We start from the raw sequence: 15,276 nt of genomic DNA, 5'->3' as shown, positions 1-15,276 counted from the left end.
CCTGTGGGAATGAACTTGACTTATATCTTATACTACTTGTGATCACGTGCACTTGCGTGTATTTTTGCGTGTGTTTTAGTGCGAACAAGTTTTTGGCACCGCTGCCGGGGATCGGTGTTAAATTTTTGTTTATGTGCTTGACATCAGTGATCGTTAAAGTTCACTGACTCAGATTATTTTACATATAAGGTTACTTTGTTGTGATTCAGGTACTCTACAGAGCGTGTATGCGAACACATTCTCAATCTCGTAAAGAAATATTGGACATAGTTAAAGAAGTAGTAGAAGAAGTTTTTGAAGAAGTTGAAAAAATTGAAGAAGAAGCAATCATTACAATGGGAGAACCAGCAGCACCAACGAAAGCATTGATGGATTTTTCTCAACCAAAATCAATGACATTCAATCTAGCATTGTCAGGACAACAATCGCAGACAATACTTTTGAGATCAAGCCTGGCACAATTCAGATGGTACAGAATTCAGTCCAGTTTGGGGGTGCTCCAATGGAAGATCCCAATATGCACATTAGGGATTTCATCGAGATCTGTGACACCTTCAAGTTCAATAATGTTTCTGAAGATGCTGTGAAATTGAGACTTTTCCCATTCTCTATGAGGGATAAAGCCAAGAGCTGGTTACACTCTCTACTAGCTGGTTCTATTGCTACTTGGGAGGATCTTGCTCAGAAATTCCTTACTAAATTCTTCCCCATATCAAAGACAGCTGCAATCAGGAATGCTCTTACTCAATTCGCGCAGCAATCGGGTGAATCTTTATGTGAAGCTTGGGAGAGCTACAAGGAGATACTTAGGAAATGTCCTCATCATGGAATGCCTGACAGGATGGTGATCAATTGATTTTATAATGGTTTGGGAGCACAGCCAAGACCTATGCTCGATGCAGCATCAGGTGGAGCTTTATGGGCTAAGAGCTATGAGAAAGCTTATGATCTAATTGAGATGATGGCTGCGAATGAATATCAGAATCCAACTCAGAGGCTAGCACAAGAAAAGGTAGCAGGAATTCTAGAGGTGGACACAGCTACAGCAATCGTTGCTCAGTTAAAGGCGTTGACTATGAACGTTGATTCTCCGACCAACTATGGTGTTCAACCAATAATGAGTGTTTGTGAGCTTTGTACAGGATCACATGCGATGAAGCAATGTGCTATATCTAGTGAATCAGCTCAGTTCGTGAGCAATTTTCAAAGGTCGCAGCAACCTGTTCCTGCTACTTATCATCCTAACAACCGAAATCATCCTAACTTCACCTGGAACAATAATCAGGGTAGTGTGCAATAGCCTTACCAGCAGTTTGGAAACAAGCCTTTCAATCCTCCTGGTTTTTAACAACAATATGCACCAAGGCAGCAATTTCAGCCACAGGGGATGCAACAGCAATCTCATGGAGGTGTCGGTCCATCTACTAATGAAAAATATGAATTGGAGAAGTTGAGTCTTATATGCAAAAGCCAAATAGTTTCTATCAAAACTTTGGAGAATCAAATAGGGCAGATTGCTAATTCCTTATTGAACTAACCTCAAGGAACTCTTCCGAGTGACCCAGAGGCTAATCTAGGCAAGAGAGAAGTCAAATAATAGTTGAAGGAAATTACCCTGAGATCTGGAAGGGTCACTAGCCCTCAAAATCAAGACAACGAAGATGCTGAAAAAGATTTCCAGAATGCAGGCGCGCCCGTGCCCTCCCAAAATTCAGAAATTGAGATTTTTGATGATTTTGCTGAGAAAAAGGATGGCAAAGATAAACCATAGAAGAATGTTGTTGAAAACACTCCTCCAAAGCAGAATACAGGAGTCAAACAAGTCTATCCACCATCTTCATATCCTAAAAAACTTCAGAAGCAGAAGTTCGACAAACAATTTGCTAAGTTTTGGAGGTTTTCAAGAAGTTACACGTTAACATACCTTTTGCGGAAGCTCTAAAACAGATGCCAAGCTATGCTAAGTTCATGAAGGTTATTCTATCTCGGAAGCTTAAACTTGAAGAGTTGGAGACCATTGATCTAACGGAATAGTGCAATGCTGTGCTGCAACAAAACTTCCTCCGAAACTTAAAGATCCAGGAAGCTTCACGATACCTTGTACCATTGGAAATCTATCTTTCGACAAGTGTTTGTGTGACTTGGGAGCTAGCATCAATCTGATGCCCTTCTCTATCTTCAAGAAACTTGGTCTTCCTGATCTTAAACTGGTAAACATGTCCTTACAATTGGCTGACCATTTCATCACTTATCCGTGAGGTGTAGTCGAGGATGTCTTGGTTAAGGTGGATAAACTCATCTTCCCAGCTGATTTTGTCATTCTGGACTTCGAGGAATATAAGAAGATTCCCATTATCTTGGGAAGACCATTCTTAGCTACAGGCCAAACTCTGATCGATGTGGAAAAGGGTGAGCTTACTATGAGAGTTCAGGGTCAGGACGTGATTTTCAATGTCTTCAATACAATGAAATTCCCTACTAATAAAGAGGAGTGCTTTAAAGTAGAATTGGTCGACTTTATAGTAACTTTGGATCTTGATCAAATTCTAAGGACAGATGCCTTAGAGAGAGCCTTAATAGGGGATTCTGATAGTGCAGATAAAGAAGGGGCAGAACAACTGTAGTATTTGAATGCTTCTCCATGGAAAAAGAGATTGGATTTGCCATTCGAGTCTCTTGGATTATCAGAGCTTAATAATTCCCAGGAGCGTCTCAAACCATCTATTGAGGAATCTCCCACGCTTGAGCTCAAACCACTGCTTGATTACTTGAGGTATGCTTTTTAAGGGGATGCATCTACTTTGCCTGTTATATTTGCATCTGACCTTTCAGGTAGTGATGAAGACAAGCTCTTGAGAATTTTAAGAGAGTTTAAATCAGCAATTGGATGGACTATAGCAGATATCAAGAGAATCGGTCCTTCTTATTGCATGCATAATATTCTGCTTGAGGAATGAAGTAAGCCGACAGTTGAACTGCAGAGAAGACTCAATCCTATCATGAAAGAGGTTGTGAAGAATGAAATTATTAAATGGCTGGATACAGGGAACATCTGTCCAATTTCTGACAGTTCATGGGTGAGCCCGGTGTAGTGTGCCTAAGAACGGAGGCATTACAGTTGTTGTTAATGAAAAGAACGAGCTCATTCCTACTCGGACAGTCACAGAGTGGAAAGTATGCATGGACTATCGAAAGCTGGATAAAGCCACCAGGAAGGATCACTTCCCTCTTTCATTCATTGATCAAATGCTTGATAGGTTGGTTGGTCATGAGTATTATTGTCTTCTGGATGGATATTTGTGCTATAATAAGATTTGTATTGCCCCAGAAGATCAAGAGAAGACCACCTTTACTTGTCCTTTTGGCACTTTCGCTTTTTGTCGAGTTTCTTTCGGACTTTATGGTGCACCTGCTACTTTTCAGAGATGCATGATGGCCATATTCTCTGATATGATCGGCACTAATGTGGAGGTGTTCATGGATGATTTCTCTGTGTTTGGGACTTCGTATGACGAGTGCTTGCATAACCTTGTCTTGGAACTGAAAAGATGTGTTGACACCAATCTGGTGCTCAACTAGGAAAAATGTCACTTTATGGTGCAACATGGTATAATTCTTGGGCATAAGTTATCTAGAAAGGGTCTTTAAATGAATAAGTCCAAAGTGGGGGTTGTTGATAATCTCCCTCCACCAATCTCAGTTAAGGGGATCCGCAGTTTTCTTGGTCATGCGGGTTTTTATCGGCGATTCATCAAAGACTTCTCCAAAATTTCCAAACACTTGTGCAGTCTGTTAGAGAAGGATGTTCCCTTCAAATTCGATGATGAATGTCTAGCAGCTTTTTAGAGCTTAAAGAAGAGCTTGACTATAGCACATGTTATTACTGCACCTGATTGGAATGAGCCCTTTGAGATGATGTGTGATGCTAGTGACTATGCAGTTGGAGCAGTTCTTGGCCAGAGAAAGCAGAACGTATTCCATGTGGTTTACTATTCTAGTAAAACCCTTAATGGTGATCAACTGAATTACACTACTATAGAGAAGGAGCTTTTGGCGATAGTCTATGGTTTCGAAAAATTTTGATCTTACTTACTTGGGACAAAAGTGACAGTTTTCACTGATCATGCTACTATTCAATATCCGATCTCGAAAAAGATTCAAAACCTCATTTGATTCGATGGATCCTATTGCTTCAGGAATTCGAGCTTGAAAACAAAGATAGAAAAGGTACAGAAAACCAAGTAGTGGATCATCTCTCATAACTGGAAGATAAAGGCAATGCTTCCCAAGATAAGACGTTAATTAATGAATCTTTTCCCAATGAGCAACTTTTTGGGGTGCAAGAAGAAGAACCATGGTTTGCAAACATTATGAACTATCTTGTGAGTAATGTTATTCCCCCGGAACTCTCTTATGCTCAAAGGAAGAAGTTTCTACATGAGGTGAAGTGGTATCGATGGGATGAGCCGTTCTTGTTCAGACAAGGAGCAGATCAAATTATCAGGAGATGCATTCCGTACAGTGAAACTGAGGGTATTCTGCGAGATTGTCATTCTATTGTGTATGGTGGTCATTATGGTGGAGAGAAGACAACTGCCCGTATTCTTCAAGCGGGATTTTTCTGGCCTACTTTGTTTAAGGATGCTCATCAATTCGTGTCAAGATGTGATCATTGCCAAAGAGTTGGAAATATGTCTAAGAGAGATGAGATGCATCTTAATATTCTTCTTGAAGTTGAGATTTTCGACGTTTGGGGAATCGACTTCATGGGGCCATTTGTCTCATCATGCAATAATCAGTATATTCTTTTGGCGGTGGATTATGTGTTTAAATGGGTTGAGGTTAAAGCCTTGTCATCCAACGATGCGAAGGTGGTGATAAATTTTCTTCGGAAGCAGATATTCACATGTTTCGGTACTCCAAGAGTTATAATCAGTGATGGGGGATCGCATTTCTGCAATTGCAAGTTCACTGCGTTAATGAAAAGATATCATGTGAATCATCGTGTTTCCACAACTTACCATCCTCAAACTAATGGACAAGCTGAAGTGTCGAACCGAGAGATCAAGCGAATCTTGGAGAAGGTTGTGAGTCCGTCAAGGAAGGATTGGTCGTTAAAGCTAGATGAAGTTGTGTGGGCCTATATTACAGCATACAAGACTCCTCTAGGAATGTCACCATTCCAGTTGGTGTATGGGAAGACGTTTTATTTGCCTGCGGAGTTAGAGCATAAAGCGTATTGGGCTCTAAAGAAGCTGAATCTGGATATGGCAGCTGCTGGAGAGAAAAGAATGCTTCAACTTAATGAACTCGACGAGTTCCGTCTTCGGGCTTATGAAAACAACAAGGTATACAAGGAGAAGGTCAAGAGATGGCATGATAGGAGGTTAGTGCGTAAGTCATTTATACCAGGTCAGCAAGTTCTATTGTTTAATACTCCTCTCCGACTTTTTCCAGGCAAGCTTAAGTCAAGATGGTCAGGTCCGTTCATTGTCAAATCGGTGTTTCCACATGAAGCTGTAGAGATTTTTGATAAGCATCCGGACCAAGCGTTCAAGGTAAATGGTCAGAGGTTGAAGCATTACTATGGTGATACGGCAAACCGTGAAGTAGTGAGCGTCGTTCTTTCGACAACTTGATTCGAGGAATCACGTCAAGCTAGTGATGTAAACCAAGCGCTTAGTGGGAGGCAACCCATGTTTGTTGTATAGTAGCATCTACAAGAAAAAAAAAGCAAAAAAATAAAAAAAAATACAGAAGCACGGCGCGCCCGCGCGAGAAGCGGGGCATCCGCGCAAGTTTCTCCAGAAGCACGGCACGCCCGCGCTGGAAGCGGGGCGGCCGCGCGACCCTCTTGGAAGAAAAAAGAAGAAAAAAAAATCATAAGAATCCAAAACAAAAACACTTTTAACCCGAAAATTAACCTATTTCTAGCCTAATTCTATATCCTAAACACTTCTAAACCCTACCCATCCTTTTACCCATCCTATATATACACATCTTCTCTCATTATACATACATCTTCTATATTCTCAAACCCTAACTTCTCATATACACTACTCGCATCCTAATCTCTATTCTATTGTTGATATGGCACCTAAGAGAGCAAGAACCGCTGGGAGTAGTAGCACTCATCCCTCGGCTACCGAGGAATCTAGCATAGGTGGCGCGGTGAACAGATTTTCTTTTCCGGAGGCACAAGCAGAGTTTAATAGGCTGATATCTAAATCGATTGTGAAGGAGAGGGGTTTCTTGCTCACGGCTAAGGATGGAAAGCTTTTGGAAATGGTTGTTGATTTTGGATGGCAGACTTTCTGTGAGACACCCACTGTGGTCCTGATTAGCATTGTTTGAGAATTTTATGCGAATGTCAAGGAGGATAAGAATGGGTTTTCTGTGGTTCGTGGGTTGACGGTTGATTATACTTCTCATGCTATTTATAGGGTTATCAATCAACCCCCGAGGAAGCCTACTACTGAGGATTGGGTGCAAAAGATGAGGGAGGATTTTGATCTGGATTACATTGTGGCTGAGTTGTGTGTTCCTGGGACGGAGTGGAAGTACAACGCGGGCACAAATGAGAAGCTTACTTTTCCTTCTTCGTGTATGAACCAGTATATGCTAGGGCATGGAACTTATTTGTTTGTGTAAATATCATGCCATCGTCGCAATCGCACGAGGTTACTGTTGATCGTGGTATTTTGTTATGGAGGGTTCTGAATGAAGAGTATGTGGATCTCAGTTTTATGATTCATTAAAACATGTTGCGTTTTATGCAAGGAAGGACCACAGGGGTGATTCCTCATGCATCCATTATTATGAGGTTATGAACCGCGGTTGGTGTTAGGTGGCCTGAGCATGAGCAGCTACAGATTCTGAGTGCTCCTATTAATAGCTCGATGATTCAGCATCTGAAGGGGTGGTATGGTGGTAAGGCCGACGAGAAGGGTTTGTGCTATACATATGATCATTTACCGGGTGGCCATCCAGCTGATCAGACTTATGCTGGGGGTTCTTCTCAGGCACGCCAGGCAACCATTAGAGCCTCTCGTGGAACCACTCAATCTTCTCATACTCAACAGGCTTGTGAGAGTTCTGGACTTGGAGATGCGCAGTACAGGCAATTGACTAGGTGTTGGGAATATGTTGTGAACTTGATGATTAGATTAACAAAACACCTTAGTAGATTCAACTTAGTGTAATTTGTAGCACTCGAAGGATGTTCAAATATAGTCCCGGCGGATGAACTCAATAGTCCCGACGGATGACTATTTAACATCCATCGAGTGAGTAGCTTATGTACCAAATAAGATTGTAGCACATTTCCGCAAACATATTGTGTAGATTCTGTAGGAGCTTATAAGTCATGTTGACTACTAGTGGATATGCAGAATAGGTGGATTAATTGTAAATAAGTAATGTCTTGTAATCCTGTATAAATAAAATGGAGTCAAGTGACAAATAGGTACCCGACGGATGATCAACATAGCTACCCAACGGATGATCAACAAAGCTACCCGATGGATGATCAACTACGCTACCCAACGGATGCTTGACAAAGCTACCCGACAGATGATCATATTCAAACATCAGTTGACAGTGACAACACAGTCACATGCGTCGGGTGTTTTGTAAAAGGAATGTGGCAGCCTGTTTAATAGGAATTCGCGAACAAGAAGCATTACCATTTCCATGCAATTGAAAAGATATTCAAAGATACTGGAAAAGAGTAGTGAAGAAGCATGGAGTTAGACTAGATATGTTTTATTTTATTATATTGTCTTATTCACATATAAACTTGGTGATATATAAATCAAGTGTAGCCAGTAGAACAATTAACTAAGTAAACACATTTTCAAAGAGAGATAGATAAAGTTGTACTTGTTAAGAATCTCTCTGTAGTTTGATTGTCCAACTTGTAAAGCAGCTGTGAGCCATTTTAGCTTCACAGAGTTCTATTTGATATATATATATATATAGTGGATACTTTCAAATCCACCAGAAAGTTTTAAAAGCATTTGCTTTTATTGCTTTTATATATTATTATGAAAGAACAATTTTTAATTTAGAAAAAGTTCCCAGAATTACATTCAACCCCCCTTCTGTAATTCTTGTTGTATTGTTAGGGAATAACAATTGGTATCAGAGCAAGCTCTTGAAGTACAAAGAGTGTAAAGATCAAAACAAATAGCAAGATGAACAAGAAGGATGTTGGAGTCAAAATTCCTTTTCTGGACAAAGACAATTATCACCACTGGAAGGTGAAAATGCATCTTCATCTTCTTTCTCAAGATGAGGCCTATGTGGATTGCATAGAGAGAGGTCCTCATGTACCAATGAGAGCTGCAACTGGAAATGAGCCATCTGTTCCCAAACCAAGGCATGAATGGTCAGACCCTGATATTGAACAAGTCAAGAAAGACAAGAAGGCCATGAATATCCTATTCAATGGAGTTGATGGTGACATGTTTGATAACATCATTAACTGCAAGACAGCCAAGGAAGTTTGGGACACAATTCAAATAATATGTGATGGCACTGAACAAGTAGGAGAAAACAAGATGCAGTTACTAATTCAGCAATATGAGCATTTCCACTGTGAAGAAGGTGAAACTCTCACTGATATTTTTAGTAGATTTCAAAAGCTACTAAATGCTCTGAAGTTGCATGGAAGAGTCTACCAAACTAAAGACTCTAACCTCAAGTTCCTTAGATCTCTTCCAAAAGAATGGAAACCAATGACAGTCTCCTTGAGAAATTCATAAGAATACAAGGAGATATTATAGAGAGACTGTAAGGCATTCTGAAGACTTATGAGCTTAAAATAGAGCAAGATGAAGTGATGGAGAAAGGAAGAAAGCAAGGAAGAAAGTAGGGTCCATAGCACTGGTTTCTGAGTTAGAGAAAGAGAAGGAGATGAAGGTAGAAGCTGTTGAATCTACATCAAAGGTCTGTGAAAGCAAGGGCAAAGGGTTGGTAGCTGAAAATGAAGATTAATTGAGTCAAGATGACATGGATGATATTGATGAACACTTAGCATTCTTATCCAGAAGGTTTGACAAGCTCAAGTTCAAAAAGAACTTTGGAGCTACTAAGCCAAATAGAAACATGGTGGATAAATCAAAAATTTTAAATGTGACTTAGCTGGTCATTTTGCAAATGAATGCAGAAAGTCAGATTCCAAGAAAAAGTTTGAGCCTATTGATTATAAACAGAAGTACTTTGAGTTGCTCAAGCAAAAGGAAAGGGCTTTCATAACACAAGAAAATGACTGGGCAGTTACTGTACTAGATGAAGATGAAGAAAGAAGCTATGTCAACCTAGCCCCGATAGCCAAGTCTGATGAGACAGAAACAAGTTCTTCAAGTAATCAGGTAATCACCACTAACCTAACATATTTAACTAAAGATGAGTGTAATGATGCAATTAATGATATGTCCACGGAATTATATCACTTGCGTGTTACTCTTAAGTCTCTCACCAAAGAAAATGCTAATATTAAAGAAAATAATTTGTTTTTAAGTGAGAGGAACAATGTGCTAGAGTTTCAGTTCATTGAATTTGAGAAATTAAGAATTGAGTGTAAGATTTCTAAGGAGGAATTAACTAAGTCCTTGAAGAAAGAAGAAATTTTGAAGAAGCAGCTTAATCGTGAACAAGAAGTGATCAAGGCATGGAAATCATCCAGAGATGTCCATGCTCAAATCACTAAAGTTCAAGGAATTGAGTCCTTTTGTGATGCAGCCTGGAAGAAAAGCAAGGAAAAGATGGAATAAAAATTGGTTGAAGGACTGTCTACAGATGTGGACTCGACGGATGATTAAGATCATCTGTCGGATAATCAAAATGATTATCCATCGAGTGAAAGAGAGCCACATCCGGGATGTGAGTAAACTAGTGAGCGAAGCCAAGCTAGCCAAGCTGAATGAGAAATATGGATCTGTCACCAAGAATTTTGTTCCAGGAGAATCAAGTCAAGTCAAGAAGGAAAAGAAAGTCAATGTTGGTCATCTGTCCATCAAGCAATTGAATGACAGATTAGAAAAGATTGAGATTAAAACAGATGCTAAAAAGAAGAACAATAGAAATGGGAAAGTAGGAATTAACAAATATAACAACTACACACCTGATAAATATGCTCCAAGAAAAATCTATGTTAAGTGTGGTAGTGTTAATCATTTGTCTGTTAATTGCAAAATTGCAATGCCTACTTCCATGACTGTACCTCCTTTTTTTCCCAACATGAATGCCATGTCTGCTATGCCTATGAATGCTATGTCTGCTCAATATATGAATGCACAATTTCCTGCTATGCCATTAGCACCTAATCCTTATTATTCTGCATTTAGTATGCCTTAAATTCTATTTAGCATGCCCCACTGGAATAATATGTTTGCAAATAACATGCCTTTTCCTATTAATTAAATTGTGCATAATAATTCTGCTCAAATGACTGGTTTCAAAGGCCCATCTCAAATGACCAAGAATGAATCAGAAATTCCCAAGTCAAATGAGATTAAGCCAATGAAACCAAAGAAGAAAGCAAACAAGGCAGGACCCAAGGAAACTTGGGTACCAAAATCAACTTGATTTGATTTTTATGTGTGCAGGGAAATAGAAAGAATCTTTGGTATCTGGATAGTGGTTGCTCAAGGCACATGACTGGAGATTCTACCCTGCTCACTGAGTTCAAGGAAAGATCTGGCCCAAGTATTACTTTTGGAGATGACAGCAAGGGTTTTACTGTGGGATATGACTTGATTTCAAAAGACAATGTCATCATTGAAGAAGTTGTTCTAGTGGATGGTCTCAAGCATAATTTGTTGAGCATCAGCCAGCTTTGTGATAAGGGCAACTCAGTAACATTCAATTCAGTAGCCTGTGTTGTGACAAACAAAAAGAGCAACAAAGTGGTTCTCACTAGAGTGAGAAAAGGGGATGTGTATCTAACTGACTTCAACTCATCAAATGCAGAATCTGTCACTTGTCTTCTCAGTAAAGCAAGTCAAGATGAAAGTTGGCTATGGCACAAGAAGCTGTCCCATCTAAACTTCAAGAACATGAATGAGCTTGTCAAGAAAGAACTGGTTAGAGGTATCCCTCAAGTGGAGTTTACAAAAGATGGACTGTGTGATGCTTGCCAAAAGGGAAAGCAAATTAAAGCATCATTCAGAAAGAAACTTGATTCAACAATTGAGGAACCTTTGTAATTGCTACACATGGATTTGTTTGGACTAGTCAATGTGTTGTCCATCTCAAGGAAAAGATTTTGCCTAGTAATTGTGGATGCTTTCTCAAAGTTCTCTTGGACATATTTCCTGAAGTCTAAAGATGAAGCTAGTAAAATCATCATCAATCACATAAGGCACGTCAACAATCATCCTGATTTTAAGGTAAAGAGAATCAGGAGTGACAATGCAACTGAGTTTAAGAATTTTGTGATAAGATCATTTTGTGAAGAAATTGGGATTATGCATGAATTTTCTGCAGCATGAACTCCACAACAAAATGGAGTAGTGGAAAGAAAGAATATATCCCTTATTGATGCTGCAAGGACAATGCTTGAAGAATCAAAGTTACCTACATATTTTTGGGCTGAAGCTGTAAATACTGCCTGCTACACTCAAAATATCTCTTTGGTGAATCAAGCAAAATGCATGACTCCCTATCAATTGTTCAAGAACAGAAAACCAACTCTAAATTTTCTTCATGTCTTTGGCTGTAAATGTTATATCTTGAAGAATCAAACTGATCAAAATGGGAAGTTTGATGCTAAAGCAGATGAAGGTTTGTTGGATATGCTGTTGGTAAAGCATATAGAGTCTACAATCTAAGAACCAACATTGTTATGGAATCAATACATGTTGTGTTTGATGATAAGAAGATTTAAGGACTGCAAGATGGAGATTACCATGAGAGCCTCAAATTTGATAATGTGGAGGTGATTAGTAATGACAGTGATGAGGAAAGTGATCAAGAAATAATCACTAAGGATAATGTAGAAAAATCTATAACTAATGAAGCTCATAACTCAACATCCATCGAGTTACAAAATGCTTCATCCGTCGGGAGACAATCTGCCTTATCCGTCGGGAGACAATCAGCCTCATCCATCGGGACTCAAAGTGAATCATCCGTCGGGTCATTAAGAGAAGCTGAAATTCAAGGTAGATCACTCACAGAAAGTTCCCCTTTCTCAAATCAAAGATTCATAAACTCAGGGGGAGTTTCTCATAATCAAAACTCAGTCACACATCAAGACAACAATGAGGCCTCTTCATCTAGAGCAAATCTACCTCAATAGAGAAAATGGATAAGAGATCACCCTTATGAGCTAATTATTGGTGATACATCTTCTAGAGTTCAAACAAGGAAAGCAACTCAAGAAGAATGTCTGTATAGCAGCTTCCTATCAAAGAAAGAACCAAAAAAGGTAGAAAAAGCTCTGTTGGATCCTGATTGGATTTTAGCTATGCAGGAAGAGCTAAACCAATTTGAAAGGAACAATGTTTGGAAGCTGGTACCCAAGCCTAGAGGAAAGAACTCAATTGACACCAAATAGGTATTCAGAAATAAGATGGATGAAAATGGCATAGTTATAATGAACAAAGCTAGATTGGTTGCTAAGGGCTATTGTCAACAAGAGGGAATTGATTTTGATGAAACCTTTGCTCCTGTTGCAAGACTAGAAGCCATCAGAATTTTCCTAGCCTATACAGCTCATGCCAATTTCAAGGTCTATCAAATGGATGTCAAAAGTGCCTTTCTGAATGGGGATTTGGAGGAGGAAGTCTATGTCACTCAGCCTCATGGTTTTGAAGATCCAAATCTACCTGATCATGTATATTATCTTCTAAAAGCACCTTATGGATTGAAGCAAGCACCTAGAGCCTGGTATGACACTTTGTCAAAGTTTCTATTAGAGAATCACTTCACTAGAGGTACTGTAGACAAAACTTTATTCTTTAAAAATGTTAATGGCTATAGCATACTTGTTCAAATTTATGTAGATGATATTATATTTGGCTCTATAAATGAAAAACTTTGCAAAAAGTTTGACAAATTGATGCAAAGTATGAAATGAGCATGATCGGAGAACTAACTTACTTTCTTGGTTTACAAGTTAAGTAAGTTAGTGATGGAATATTCATTAGTCAAACTAAATACATTTATTATCTTTTAAAGAAGTTTGAACTAATGGATTGCACATCTGTAAAAACTCCCATGGCCACTGCAACTAAACTTGAATTAAACACTACTGAAAAGTTTATGGATATTTCAAGTTATAGAGGCATAGTTGGCTCACTTCTATACTTAACAGTTAGTAAGCCAGATATAATGTTTGCTACATATCTCTGTGCCAGATTTCAAGATGATCCTAGAGAATCTCACTTAATTGCTATTAAGAGAATTTTCAGATATCTCAAAGGTACACTAAAACATGGCATTTGGTACCCTAGAGATTCTGGTTTTGATCTAACTGGTTATTCAGATGCAGATTATGCAGGTTGGAGAATTGACAGAAAAAGTACAACAGAAACCTGTCAATTTCTAGGAAACAAGCTAGTGTCCTGGTTCAGTAAAAAGCAAAATTCAGTTTTTACTTCTACAACAGAAGCTGAATATATTATTGCTGGCAGTTGCTGTACACAAATTTTGTGGATGAAAAACCAATTGCTAGACTATGGTCTGTAAGTGGAAAGAATTCCTATTTTCTGTGATAACACAAGCGCAATTGCCATTACTGAGAATCCAGTACAGCATTCAAGGACAAAGCACATAGACATCAAGTACCACTTCATTAGGAAGCATGTAATGAATGGTACTGTGGAACTTCATTTTGTTCCAACTGAAAAGCAGCTTGCAGATATATTTACCAAGCCACTGGATGAATCCACCTTTTTAGGGTTGGTAAGTGAGTTATGTATGCTTAATTATTCTTGAATTATTTCAGATATTTTTGCAAGTTGCAATGCAGCCAGAAATTTAATTGATTTTTCTGCTTTGGATGAAATTTTGGCTAAGTCAAATTTTACATCCCGACGGATGATCATTATCCATCGAGTCTGATCATCCGTCGGAATAGAATATCTAAAATCAATTACGTTTCTTGATTATTTTAGTAACCCGACGGATACAATAATTTATACTCATCCGTCGAGTTGTCCAAATATTAGCCGTTAATTTTCTAGACATCATCCATCGAGTTACTTACAGTCTGTAAGTATATTTCGACGGATGATTGATAGAATTTTGACAGTTTATTTTAATTTAAACGGCTATTTTGGGCTATTTTGATTGGTTCTTTATTACATTTGTCAGTTTATTTTTAAGAGAGTATAAAAGCAAAATTCATTTTCTTTTCTTTTCTTTTATTACTCTCAACCCATATGCTCTAACTTCTTTCTTCCTCAAAAGCAATCACTCTCTCTTTCTCTGCAAATTTCAATCTCTAACAATGGCACCAGTCGTCAAAATCATGTCTCAAACTGGATACATCTATGAGAAGAACAACTTCACAGCTCTAGTGAACAAGGAGATTCAACAGTCTGGTAATTACCACAAAATGATGGATTTTGTGAAAACCTGTAAACTCAACTATGCTATGCTGAAATCTCCCACTATCTACTGTGAGGTTGTAGAGGAGATATGAACAACTGCAGTGTACAACTCAACTGATAAGACCATCACTTTCACTCTTAAAGGTAAGCAGTTTTCCGTTAATAGTGATGTTGTCAAAGCATGCTTTAGGATTCCTGATAATACTGTTACTACTCCACACAAAGATACTGATATAGTTAACATGCTAAATTCCATGAGATATGCACTCACTACCTCTAAATTAAGTGAAATTAGAAGGTTACGTCTTAGGAAAGAATGAAGTTATCTGTGTGATGTGGTAACTAAGTGTTTTCTGGTAAGATTAGTAACTTTGACTCTATTAACATCTTTATGCTTAACATGCTCTACATGCTAGTTACTGATAAGTATTTCAATTTCAGTGATTTGGTCTTGTTTGAGCTAGGGTATAAGTTAGGGGATCTCAATAAGAGGGGTAAGAGTGTGTATTATGCTAGATTTTTCATGATGCATGTTAACCATCTCATTGAGAATATTGTGATTGAGAACCCAACCAACAAGCTGAATTGTTGGGTTCAAGAAAGAAGAATTATTGCAGATCTTAATAGAGCAAACCACCACAAAGAGGTGCCCCTCTTCTATTTTCCAGTAATGGAGGGACCTCAGGTAAGTGAGGTAATTTCTACTGTCTCCACT

At 38.6% G+C, this 15,276-nt stretch overlaps 1 non-coding gene across 1 annotated transcript; it reads right to left on the bottom strand.

Moving 5' to 3' along the window:
• Nucleotides 1-724: 724 nt before the first annotated feature.
• On the bottom strand, nucleotides 725-831 carry LOC141675993 (small nucleolar RNA R71). The gene has a single exon (XR_012556608.1). It is a non-coding gene; the product is annotated as a small nucleolar RNA R71 (small nucleolar RNA).
• Nucleotides 832-15,276: the final 14,445 nt, after the last annotated feature.

This window comes from Apium graveolens, chromosome 7 (assembly GCF_009905375.1).
Source record: "Apium graveolens cultivar Ventura chromosome 7, ASM990537v1, whole genome shotgun sequence".
In the NCBI taxonomy this organism is placed as follows: Eukaryota; Viridiplantae; Streptophyta; class Magnoliopsida; order Apiales; family Apiaceae; genus Apium; species Apium graveolens.
This window is presented reverse-complemented; position numbering and strand designations above follow the sequence as displayed.